This window comes from Bos indicus, chromosome 11 (assembly GCF_029378745.1).
Source record: "Bos indicus isolate NIAB-ARS_2022 breed Sahiwal x Tharparkar chromosome 11, NIAB-ARS_B.indTharparkar_mat_pri_1.0, whole genome shotgun sequence".
Classification (NCBI taxonomy): Eukaryota; Metazoa; Chordata; class Mammalia; order Artiodactyla; family Bovidae; genus Bos; species Bos indicus.
In genome coordinates this window covers 103,706,748-103,719,719 of record NC_091770.1, presented here as the reverse complement: position 1 = coordinate 103,719,719, position 12,972 = coordinate 103,706,748, and the positions used below count along the sequence as shown (strand labels likewise).

Here is a 12,972-nt window from a genome sequence, read left to right as displayed (position 1 = left end):
ACGTCCTGTGCTGACCTGTCCCAGCCCTAAAGACTGGAGCGCATATGGCCCTCAGGCTGTGGGATCGCTTGCTATTTCCCCAATCCCCGCCCCCACCTCTGTAAATAGTCCTTTACAAAGTCCTTCAAATTACCTCATCTGAGCACACCGTCTGTGGACTTTCTGCACTCTGAATTATATGATTGTACCTCACCTTTGAATAGCTTAAAAGAAAAGAGATATTTCCACTGAGATCCAAAAAGGCATTTGACAAAATGCATCAATATTCTGGATTTTAAAAAATCATAATAAAACAAGCTTCCCTCGTGGCTCAGATGGTAAGAATCCACCTGCAATGCAGAAGACCCAGGTTTGATCCCTGGGTCGGGAAGATCCCCTGGAGAAGGGAATGGCAGCCCACTCCAATATTCTTGCCTGGAGTATTCCATGGACAGAGGAGCCTGGTGGGCTACAGTCCATGGGGTTGCAGAGAGTCGGACGCGACTGAGCAACTAACACTTTCAATAAAATAGGGCTGGGCAAATATTTTCTTAACTTGATAAAATATCTGTCTTCACCCCAAAGCAACACCTTGCTTAATGTGAAAACTTTAAAAACACATGTATAAAAGTCAGAAGTGGACAATGGGATCCACCAATATCTAACATTGTTCTAGAGGTACTGGCTACTGAAATTAAAAAAGAGAAAGAAATAAAGTTATGACTATAGGAAAAAGAGGAGATAAATGTGTCACCATTTGCAGACAATTTTATTGAATATTTAAAAAACTGAACTCTTTCAAACAATTAAAGAATTCCTTATGGTGTCTGGGAGCTAAATAAATACAGGAATCTCAATATCCTTCATGTACAAATATTAACCCATTGGGCGATATATGAAATACTCCCTATCAGTTCAGTTCAGTCACTCAGTCGTGTCCAACTCTTTGCGACCTCATGGTCTGCAACACACCAGGCCTCTCTGTCCATCACCGACTCCCGGAGTTTACCCAAACTCATGTCCATTGAGTCGGTGATGCCATCAACCATCTCATCCTCTGTCATCCCCTTCTCCTCCTGCCTTCAATCTTTCCCAGGATCAGGGTCTTTTCAAATGACTCAGCTCTTCGCATCAGGTGGCCAAAGTACTGGAGTTTCAGCTTCAACATCAGTCCTTCCAATGAACACTCAGGACTGATCTCCTTTAGGATAGACTGGTTGGATCTCCTTGCAGTCCAAGGGACTCTCAAGAGTCTTCTCCAACACCACAGTTCAAAAGCATCAATTCCTCACCGTTCAGCTTTCTCTATAGTCCAACTCTCACATCCATACATGACTACTGGAAAAACCATAGCCTTGGTGAGATGGACCTTTGTTGGCAAAGTAATGTCTCTACTTTTTGATATGTTGTCTAGGTTGGTCATAACTTTCCTTCCAAGGAGTAAGCGTCTTTTAATTTCATGGCTGCAGTCACCATCTGCAGTGATTTTGGAGCCCAAAAAACTAAAGTCAGCCACTGTTTCCACTGTTCTCCCATCTATTTGGATGAAGTGATGGGACCAGATGCCACAATCTTAGTTTTCTGAATGTTGAGCTTTAAGCCAACTTTTTCACTCTCCACTTTCACTTTCATCAAGAGGCTTTTGAGTTCCTCTTCACTTTCTGCCATAAGGGTGGTGTCATCTGCATATCTGAGGTTATTGATATTTCTCCCGGCAGTCTTGATTCCAGCTTGTGCTTCATCCAGCCCAGCGTTTCTCATGATGTGCTCTGCATATATAGGATTGCTGTAAAATTATAAAATATTTGGAGATCAATATGATATTCCAAATTCACATTAAGAAATATTTAAAATGCTACTGAAGGACATAAAGCAATATTTAAACGTATGGAAAGACCTAACTTAAAATATAAAGACAATACCATAAAGAAATCAATTCTCCTTAACAAATCCATAAATATATTGATGGTTCACTTTCTGAAAAGCTAAATGAGATACATTTTTCAATTAAACAACCTAATTCTAAGTTTCATGTAGAAAACTAAACAAGCAAAAACAGCCAAGAAAATTCTGAAGAAGAAGTATATTTCAGTAAGAATTAGGTTGGTTGCTATAACAGAAACCCGTACTCAGAGGCTTATTCTGATGAGTGTTTATTTCTCTCTACGATAAAAGGAGCCCCTAGTGAGGCAGGCAGCACAGGGCTGCCTGGCTGTGGCGGCGCCGTGGTATTCAAGACACAGGATCCTTCCATCTCTCTACCTTTTTGCGTGATTTCCTTTCCAAGTTTGTCTAGTGGTGCAAGATGGCTGCTGGATTCCAGCCATCACCTCAGATTCCAGGCAGCTGGGAGGAGAAAAGGAGGAGGAGCACTCCTTTACAGAGAAAGTCCTTGGAAGCACCAAACCGCACTTCTACTTTCCTCTCTAGAACCCCTGTCGTCCCCCGTCTGGAGCGGAACGCTGTAGCCACAGTCCTCTGCGTTGCTGCTGGGGCACGCATGTTCTCAGCACTTTGCTCAGATAGAACCAGGTTACAAAGGAGGAAAGGCGAAGGCTATGGCTCCTGCATTCTCTGCCGGTGTAGGAAGAGGAAACTAGCCCCCACAAGCATCAAAACCATTACAACCTAGAATAGTTCAAACAGTGGGATGCTGGTGCGAGAATAAACAAGTAGATTAATGGGACACAATAGAACCTCAAACGGTTTCAAACACGTAAGAGAATTTCGCACATGGCAAACACAGAATTGCAAATCAGTGAGAAAAGATGGCTCATTCGAGACCCACCCATACCTGGGAAGCCATCTGGAAAGAACAAAGAGAGTAAGGTTGGAGCTATATCTCACATCTCGTACCAAAATAAATTCCAAATGGGTCAGAGATTTGAAAGGGGAAAATTGAAACCACAAAGTCTTAACAATAAATAGAAGAAATTTCTTTATAAACTTGAGATGAGAACTTCCTAAGCAGGATGTAAAATACAAAAACACCCAGAAACACACAAAGGAGTGTTTGGATCATTTCAAATACACAAAATAAAATTTCTGCATAGCAAAAGCCACACAAAGCAACTTGGGGAAAATATTTGCAAATTGTGTCAAACAAAGAGCTTGTCTCTATCATATGTAAAGAACTCCAACAAATCAACAACAGGGCCACAACGCAGCGGGGGATAAAATGAAAAAGCAAAGGGCGAGAACAGGAGTCTCAATACTCTTCCTTTTTCATGAAAGGAAAAAGCAAATGGCTCCTAAAGCGATGAAAGACACTCAGGCTCACTCTTGGTGAGAGAAACGCAAATGACGGCTGCGCTGAGGGCATGTGTGCCTCTCAGACCGGCAGAGACTCCGATCGCACACTCCTGGCATTGCCATGAGAATACAGGGACTCGCACATATTACTGTAGATTATTGGAAATGGTTACAGCCTCAGCAGGCAGGCGTTTGGCAAAATGCCTCAGAATTACACTCACATCCTGCGACCCAGTGGTCCCACCTCTAGGAGGGCATCCTGCCCACAGTCACCTTGGGTACCAGGTCATGGCAGCATGGTTCCTGAGCCAGCCAGAAGAAAACCTTAAATGCCCATTAGTGGAATGTACTAATATAAACCACATAGGAAGGCAGAGAGTAAGGAAGAAAGCCTTCCAGTTTTAATAAAAGGCCGTGTCTGCAGACTGTATGTGATAAAAAGGAGGCCCAGCGGTGTGTGGAATGGGCTTCCGATTGTGTCAGGGAACAGAGGGGGCTGGCAGAGACGTGTGCACTAGACATGCCAGCAGAACCTGGTCTGGGGAAGGCCCCACAGACAGGGCACCTGCTGGCCCTCAAGACTGGCTGCGTGAGAGCCAGGGCATGTGCAGAAGGCTTTCCTCAGCGCACTCTTTGGATCCCTGTTGGTTTCAGGACCAGGCGAATGCGAGTGAAGGAGGGGCTGGGGTGCTGGCAAAGCCCGGCCCCCTGTTCCAGATCTGGGTCGGGACTCTGGGGGTGTGGGACGAGCTGTGGAAGGCTGGAGAGGTCGCTTATTCATTCATTAAGCAGGCTGCTGATTGCAGTACTCAGTCCTGACCAAGCAGGCTCTTCCCTCTGGACTCAGACCTCAACAGCGGTGACACAGCGCCATTGCAGCGGGGAGCGGAGGGGCACTGACAATCCCTGGGGCCCAGGGCCATGCTGTGGACAGTCAGACCCTGAGGAGGGGGGCCTACCAGGCTGGGATTCCAAACAGAGGAAAGAGAATGCCTAAGGCCCAGGCGGGAGGCCCAGTGAGCTGCCCTTTCCACCCAAGAAAGTCTCTGTGGAGGGGCTGGAGGGTCGGCCCACAGAAGGGGGAGGGCCGGGGTGGAGGACCCCTCCCTGCGGGCTGCTGAGGGGCAGCTTCCAAGACTGCTTTCTGGGGAGGCCTGGCCCAGGCTCATCAGCATCTCATTTGCATGGCCATTCATCCTCTGGGGCATTCCCAGCCACCCCAGAAGCCCCTTCCTGCCCTGGAGAAAGGGACCAGGCCTGGGTCCCCCTTCCAGTGCCCCCACACTGCCCCTCTCCAGAGGGAAGGACAATGGGGTGGGGAGGAGGCGGAGGCGAGGTCTGGCTGGGCAGCCAGGCTGGCGGGAACCATTGTGTGCGGGGCCCCCGAGTGTTTGCATAGCAAGTGCCTTGGCTGCTGAATGGGGCACAGGCATCCCAGGAATGCTGCCTGAGCTCCGAGGGCCTGCGGTCTCCAGCTCTTGGCCAGCCAGGCACATCCTCGCCCAGCTTCCGAGTCCTTCTGCCACTCACACCTGGCAGGCGCAGGGCGGACAAGGATGAGAGGGGCCAGGTTTCGGAAGCGGGTGGGAGTGACCCGGGCCCACCAAGCACAGTGGCTCAGCTTGCGCGCTGCACCACGCCAGCGCACCCCATTCACCTGGGCGGCCACAGCTACCAGCAGCCCTGCAGTCTCCCTGTTGACCTCAGTGATCTCAGCAGTGAAAGGGGACAGGACATCCCTGCCCTGACAGGGCATCTGCTCTCAGCCCAAGGTGGGAAGGGGAGGTGTGGCAGAAGCGGGGGGGCAGAGGGAAGGAAATCTGCTAACTCTGTGAGATGGGAGAGGCCCCTGTCCCATAGGCTGTGGGCCACGCAGGAGCATGAGGGGCTGCTGTGGGTCGTGCGGGGTCATGGATGCCTTGGGGGTTCCCCTCTGCTGATCTGGAGTGACGGCCGGTAGTTCAGAAGCAGCCCCTGCCGCTGTCTGGGAAGTGGGGGAGGCGGTTAGGGATGGGGTCTGCCTCCCAAGGAGCAGGAGGTGAGTGGGTTGGTACCCATCAGAGAGGACACGAGAGTCAGCACCCAGAAAGCACGGCCAGTCTGATCGGCACTGTTCCCAGAGACAGGTCCAGGGGTGTGCTTTCTGGCGGGGGGCAATGTACCTCGGGGAGAGAGCAAGGGCAGAGGTTAAGAGGTGGGAACAGGCCTGGGGAGTGCCAGGCGCAGGGAGGAGGGCTGTCGGTGACGTTGGTAATCGGGGAGGTTGGCACGGAGCAGGTGGGTCACCGGGGATGGGGGAAAATGAGGCCAAGGGGCAGCCAGGAGGCCCCGGGCGTGGCGGCCTGTCCCCTGTCTACCCCAGCCCAGGGACGTGCCATCCTGGAAGCAGGGGGTTAGTGGAAGTCATGGGCAGCCTGGGGGTGGCAGGGCCCTGACCAGCCCTGAAGCTGGCATCCACAGCCCGGCAAGGGGACACCAGCAGTCAGCAGGCCAGCTGGGGCCAGGCTCCCCGGGAGGCCCAGCCTTGCAGGAGGGTGGCCCCCTCTGTCCCCTGCCACCCCCTGGAGCCCCTGGGAACTAGACAGGGTGGGTCAGATGCTCTCACCTTCTCCGAGGGAACTCAGCCCCACTCTGCCCCACATCTGCTGTGCGGTTTACGGCCAGTGGCTCCCTTTTCCTAGCCTCGGCAGCCCATCCGTCAAATGGGGATGGCCGCTGACCTCACCAGCCAGGGCTGAGTGATAACTCCGACTGGCTCAGTGGAGCTGGCTGAGGGGATTCCTGTCGGCATTTGAACAAGCCAGGAGAGCTCCGTGGTGGAGGCAGCACTGGGAGTGGGAACATGACCAGAGGCAGGTGGGCCGAGGTTCCCAGTGCTGGGAGGGCCACTGGTTCCCAAAGTGGGGATGAAGAACAGGCTCTGGGAGTGGCAGGGGCTTGCCAGGGACGCAGAGGGAGGGCTGGGCGGGGCGGGCTCAGGAGCGTCTAGGGGAGGACAGCGGACGAGGCACCTCGAGGCCAGGAATGGAGATGGGTGCCCTGACCGCCAGGCCTGTAGGTCTGGGCATTCTCAGGGCATCTCATGGTGTGGGCCAAACCTGGGGGTCGGGGCTGGAAGGCTGGGCCGACGGCTGGAAACAAGGATCTTGTCCACCTGCAAACCTGAGAAGCGGCATCAGAAGAGCCTCAAGGGGTTGCAAGGAACTGAGGTGGCTCCCAGCCTCGGGTCTTCCCGGGCCTCCAGTGAGGGGCCGGGGCGCATGGGTTCAGGGCAGAGAGAGGGCATCTCACCCTCCCATCCTTGGCAGCGGTGTTGGGGGCCTGTCCCCCATCTCAGGGTCTGAGTGCCAGACGGGCCTGCCAGCCAGCAGGTCCAGCTCAGCTCTGGTCCCTGGCACAGGGCCCTGGCTCTGGCTGAAGGGGAGGCCTGGCTTGGGGTGAGGGGGGGAAGGGCTGGGAAGGGCAGGGCCTTCCTCACCTGGGGGCACAGTGCCAGCCCTTGCCCCTGGGACTGGTGTCGTGCCAGTAGGGGTCAGCTACTTGGAGGGAGCACCCCGACCTGCCCACGCTTCAGGCTTCTGCAGTGGTGCTGAAACTCACATGACACAGAAGCGTGCGTCTTAGTCGCTCTGTCCTGCCAACTCCTTGCGACCCCATAGACTATAGCCCGCCAGCTCTTCTGTCCATGGGATTCTCCAGGCAAGAATACTGGAGAGGGTAAGCATTCCCTTCTCCAGGGCATCTCCCTGACCCAAGGATCGAACCTGGGTCTTCCACATTGCAGTCAGATTCTTTACCGTCTGAGCCACACAGGGGTTCCCGACACACACGTAGTCACTTTAAACTGAACCATTCAGCGGCATTTCATGCATTCTCTGCAGTGAGCGAGCATCACCACGATTTAGTCCCAGAGCCTCCTTGTCGCCCCCGGAGGAGACCCCACCCCACGGGCATCACTCGTACCCCGTGCCCGCCCCGTCCTGGCGGGGTCACTGTACCTGCAAGGATTTACCGCCTGCAGGCTCTTCGCAGAAACGGGAGCCTGTGGCACCTGCCTTCCTGTCTCACCTTCTTCACTGAGCACATGGGCCTGAGGACATGCCAGGACTCCAGCCCCTTCCTTCCTTCTTTCCTTCATTCATTCGTGCCAAGGGCAGCACTCAGCCTGTCCCCACGAGGTCCCCAGGAGGCCACGTGGCAGCCGCCCATGTCGCCTTGAAGTCCCTGAGGAAGGCAGCGCTGCCCTGATTTCCCGGTGAGACAATGAGGCTGGGGGAAGGTTAGGCGGGCTGGCATCCCTCCCAGAGACCAGGCCCCGGGCTGCGCTTTTAGGGAGGGGCACGAAGTGGGGGGTGCTTGGCATGAGGGCTGAGGGCAAAGGCCAGGAGGGGTTGGGTGGAAGGTCTGAAGTCAGACCGGGGCTTCCCCACTCGGTCTTGGGCTGGCTCCCCATCTGGGGTGTGGAGGGGATGAAGGAGCAGCAGGCGCCCACAGGGAGCCAGCCTGGGCCCGTTCCGGTCCCGGCTCCTGGCAGAGAAGAGCAATGCCCCCACTCAGCCCGGAAGCGATCCGCATCTCTGTGAGCCTTGAGATGCTTGACGGTGAGAAGGCTGCCTTGTGGGCAGGGGGTGTGCCGCTCACCATCTGCGTGGCCTTCCCCAGCCTGTTCACATCCCTGTTAGGCTCCTGGGTCACTCTGAAATTAGGTCTTCAACAGAAAGAGTGGGGAGTGTGTGTGGCCAAGTGCCAGCCTGATGGTGGCAGACCGTGGGAGGCTTCCCCCCACCCCTCTGCGTGGCCCCAGGGGTCCTGGGGAGCCTGGTGAAGGCTCAGACCCTCTCCCCAGGAAAACTGGAAGCTCAAAATCCTGCATCAGGCCCCAGGGTGTTCTGGGAACTGTGGAGAAGCGTTGCAGCCACTGCCGGGGTCATCAGATCCCATCCTACCTTGCCTCTCTCCCGCCACGTGACTCAAGCTCTCCACTTTTGCACGGCCTTCCTCACCAGATGGTCAGATAACCCATTAGAGAAAGAAACAGTGCGGCCTGCTGGGATGAATGCGGGCCACTGCCGTTCCGGCCAGAGTCCCAACCTAACCCTGGTTGCCCGAGGCCCTGCCGCTGAGGCTACTACGCCTGCCACCTGCAGGAGGAAGACCCAGCCGCAGAAACCTGGACACGAGAAGGTTAGGAGGAGAGTGGCCGCAGCTGGCTGCTCTCCGGGGCCTGCTGCCTGGCATATGGGCCGCGGGTTCCTCTGCTCCCTGGGACCCACTAGCCCTCAAGGGCCAGGTCCTTGTCGCCCCTGCCCTCCCACGAGGAGGCCTGCGTCTCACCCCAGGGTCAGCGTGTGGCTTGGGTGGGGTGGCACCGTTCCCCGGTCGGACACCTGACCACTTACCCACCTCCTCCATTTGCGCAGTCTTTGCCCTGTGCCTGGCTGGGCTCCCTGCCCGCCAGGCACTGCCAACACCCGGGCCTGGAGCTCACGCTCTCCCAGACGTCCAGGGGGCCCAGGCCCTTCCCCACGCCCCGAGCCCAGGCCCTTCATGGGGCAGGGACACTGACTGCTGTCCATGTTCTGTTTAAGACCCCAGCAGGCTCCAGGAGCGGGAGCAGAGGCGGCCGGTAGAGGGTTCAGGGTTCGATGGTGTCGGCCCCCAGCCAGTCTCCCTGGGAGAAGACCCCTCACTCCACGCATCCTAGTGGACTGGGTCTCAGAGACCACCCCCCCACACACACACCAAGTGCACAGGGCCAGGTCCCGGCTGTGAGAACAGGCTTCACCCTAGGCCACACCAGGGGCGCACACACTAGCCCCCAGAGAGCCTCCTGCCCTGCAGCTGCTGAGCTGGAGACAGAGCCTGCAGTCTCAGCCCCTGGGGGCCCCGCGGTGGGGGGTGGGTCTCCAAGTCCAGGGTTTTGTGAGAAGGTCCCCCCCGCCCCCTGCACGGGCCACAAAGCAGAGCAGAGCATGGCAAGAGCCCAAACCACGGTTTCCTACCACCTGGAACCAGGGCGGATGCCGGGGCCCCCGGAACGCTGGGTGCTCGAGGCTTCGTCCCCGTGGCCCGGAGAGTCTGCCGCCGCCGCCTCCTCCCATCGCGTAGGAACCGTTTCCCACGATGTTGGAACTTTCCACAGGCCTGACTTCTAACAACTGCACATCATTCAATTAGACAGACGCGGACGGTTTCTCAGCCGGCCTCTACGCACATCTGGGCCGCTTCCGGGTTCTATCGCTTATAAATAACACAGCCAGAGGAGTCTCCGGGCGGCTGGTTTTCTGGGTTTCGCATTATTTCTTCAGGTTAAATTCCCAGAAGCAGAATCACTGGGTCAAAAATATGAACACTTTATGCTTGTTGCTACACACAGAAGTCAGAATAAATCTGGGACCCTGTCTGGCACGGAGACGGGACTCCGTGCTGAGCCGCCCCCTGGGGCCAGGCTGCCCGGGAACCGGCAGCTCCCCGGCACATCCCCGGGGGCTGAGATGGGGGCCTGGACTTCATGTGGGGTGTCGGGCTGGCACCAACCTCGGCCCACGCTGTGGGCTCCCTGAAATTCCCACGAGGGCCCCTGGTGGACCTCCGAGCTGACTCGGCAGCTGGAGACGGGGATGGGGGTGTAGACGCCAAGAAGTCATCACTTCCTGCCTGTTTCAAACATTCTGTGAAGCCCTATGATCCAGCCCTTTCCCTTCCCGCTGGGCCTCCAGCCCCTGGATTTTCCTGTTTACTGCACCCCAGAGGCTGGCCTTGACCTGGCTTCTCTCCTCTGGGGCTGCTTCCCGAAAGGACTGTCCGACTCCATTTTTGGCCCAGGCCGGCAGGTCCAGGGCAGACGGGCTGGCCCGAGGGTTGACACCCCACAGCTGGGACTGACGCCAGGCCACGCTGTCCCCAACCCATGCAGCCAAGCAGGGCCCTGCTGTGGGCTTGGGGCCCCAGAGCTGTGGCGGGCTGTCTGGCTACCCATGGCCTCCGAGGCTGTGACCCTGGAAGGCCAAAACCCAGCTCTGGGGTCACGCAGCACTCAGCTCGGTGCATACAGGGAGGATTAGGGTTAACCCCAACCCAGTGTGACTCCAGCCTAGGAGCTGAGCGCGCCTAGGAGCTCAGCCTAGGAGCTCAGCCACTGAGCTCAGCGCTCAGTGCGTTGACCCCTCGTCTTTCTACTCCAGGAAGAACCACGCCTGAGGGACAGTGCTGGGGGCACTTGTGTCGCAGAGACCGCAGTGTCGTGGGGAAGCGTTCTGTGCAAGAGTGCAGACAAACCATGATGTGTCCGCCTTCCTTTGTGTGGGTCACATGTCCAGCAGACCTGTGGGCTGAGCATCCCAAGGCTCTCCCTGCAGCGCTGGGCAGGCAGGGGGCATTTTTCACCCTGTATTAGCTTTCTAATCCTTGGCCCATCCCACGGGGTGAATAGGGTAGGAAGAAATATTCCCATTTTCCAGAGGAGAGAGGTGAGGTGACTCATTGTGGTCACAAAGCTGGTGACCAGAACAGTCAGGATGAAGCCTTGAAGCCAGGCCTTCTCCTCTCAGGTTGGGGAGGGGATGGGCCCTGGGGTGGGGCCAGACCAGGGTGCAAAAGAGCCCCTGTGGACAGTAGGCTGAAGACCCCGGGGCCAGGCACCCTCCCTGTGGACAGCAAGCTGAAGACCCTGGTGCCAGGCGAGGCTTCTGCCCTGGAGCCGGGCACCCTCCCAGGTCAGGCCCAGAAGGGGCCCCACCTGCATGGTCTGGCATCAGCCATGTCACTTCCTACTGTGACCTGCGTCTGCTCCTCTTTAGCACCACATCTAACCTCTGGCCACCCCTCTGCCCCTGTCCCCCGCATGTCTCACTGTAGCTCTCTCTGGGGCAGGTTGTTGGCCCTGCTTTACAGATGGGAAGGTCGATGCGGGAGAGCTGGACCCGCCTGAGGAAGAGTGAGGACCCGCAGAGCCGGGGGCAGCCCAGCTCCGGGGCTCCCACCCGGACACCAGGCCCTCACGGTCTCAGGACAGCACAAGACTCGCCCAGTGAGGGCTGGGCCGGCCTGCCTGGTTCCTGGGGGGACACACCGAAGCCCAGCGCCTGCCGGGGTGATGGGAACGTCTCCCAAGAGTTAGCACAAACTGCGGCCTCGCTGTGGGGCCTCCGGGGGCCTCCGATTCCCGCTGGGAGGCTCCCCTGAGCGCCTAGGTGCGGAAACACCTGCTCACCCTGGGATGGAGGCAGCCGGCACGGCTCCGCGTGCGGGAGAACGCAGGGCTCAGGCGCTTCCTGAGCGGAGCCAGCACCCCCGTCTCGCCCAGCCGTCCAGCCTGGGCAGAGGAAGGAAGTGGGCACGGGGCGGCTGGAGGGAGGGTGCCCACCCTGGGCCCGGGTGGGAAGGGGGCTCCAGCACCCAGTGGCCGTGGCGCAGCCCCAGCCGGGCCGGGCGACCTGGGAAGGAAGTGGGTGGATGCAGTGTCTGCTGTGGACAGGCATCACGCCAGGAGGTCTGCTCCAAGCCCTGAGGTCACTGGCCACAGGGGCTTCTCAGGCTGGCTTGGCAAAGGCACGGAGACCGGGGGTTGGCGGGGGGGCAGGCCTTGGAGGGTTTCTGGCTGCTGTTTGGCAGCTAGGCCTCCCCGGCTCTGGCCGGTTACCAGGGCAGCTCAAGGAGCCCCGAGCGGCCATTCTCACAGGCAGGCAGAGCTTGCCCAGCCACCGGGCATCTCGGGGATACAGGCCTGGACTCTCATCTGGGCTCTGCTCCCAATGCCTTGTGCCCATCCTGAATGCTACCTTTGCCTCTGAGGCCTCAATGACCCAGTGGTCCTGCAGTCAGGACAGCCTGGCCCAGCCTTCAGCAGGGTTGCTATCAGTAAAAGGGAAAGATAAATATTTAGTTGCTTTGTAAGTAGTAAAGCCCTGGAAGGATGAATGGTTTTATTCAGAACAGCTCCAGGCGTGGCTGAATCCAGGGGCTCCAGCGATGCCATCTATTTAAGTTTTGTCTCTGTCCATTTCTGGGCCCCTTGGGCTCTGCTCCCCACCATGCGGCAAAGATGGCTCGTGTCCCCACCACTCAGCAACTCCTGTGGAAGATGGACTCTGCACAAAGCCTGGACCTCTGCCACGGGCAACTCGGGCCTCATGCCCATCAGTGGACACAGAAGTCCAGACACACGGGTGGATGATTAAGGGAGCAGCAGTAGATGTCCACCCAGAAGGCTGACTGCGAGCCAGACCCAGAAGCCCTGAGCGTCCACTTAGCCCATTCCATCCCCTCACAAGTCCCAGAAGTGAGTCCACTCTACAGATGAGGAGCCTGAGGCTCAGAGCAGGAAAGCCACCTGCTTAAGGCCACTCAGCTTGCTAGACTGTGGCCAAGAAATGTGGATCAGGGGGTCCTGACCCCAGAGTCTAAGATGCACCCCCCAAGCTCTCCCTCGGGCGTTAGGGACGACTCAGGAAGCCCTTGGCAGCGCAGAAGTCAGTTATCCCTGTACCAGGGCCTGTCTTCTGGGGGCGCCTCTTATTTGGGGTTGACACTTGAGGTGAAGCCTCTCAAACTGGGTACCTGTGAGGCCCGAGAAGAGCTGAAACCCATGGGACAAAACACAGCCTGTTTATTCTGAGCTGGGTCTTACTCAGGGGCAGGTGGTAGATGTCAGGAATGGTGTGGATCCAGCTCCAGACCTTTCCATAAAGCAAGGAAGTCACAGCGAGAGAGTTGCACAGATGGGTTAGTCCCAGGGTCTCA

The 12,972-nt window shown here is 57.2% G+C and overlaps 1 long non-coding RNA gene across 1 annotated transcript; it reads right to left on the bottom strand.

Moving 5' to 3' along the window:
* Nucleotides 1-729: 729 nt before the first annotated feature.
* LOC139185885 (uncharacterized) lies at nucleotides 730-9,858 on the bottom strand. Its single transcript, XR_011569500.1, has 2 exons — nucleotides 9,237-9,858; nucleotides 730-1,765 (listed from the first exon to the last, which is right to left on the bottom strand). It is a non-coding gene; the product is annotated as an uncharacterized lncRNA (long non-coding RNA).
* Between the last annotated feature and the right edge of the window lie 3,114 nt (nucleotides 9,859-12,972).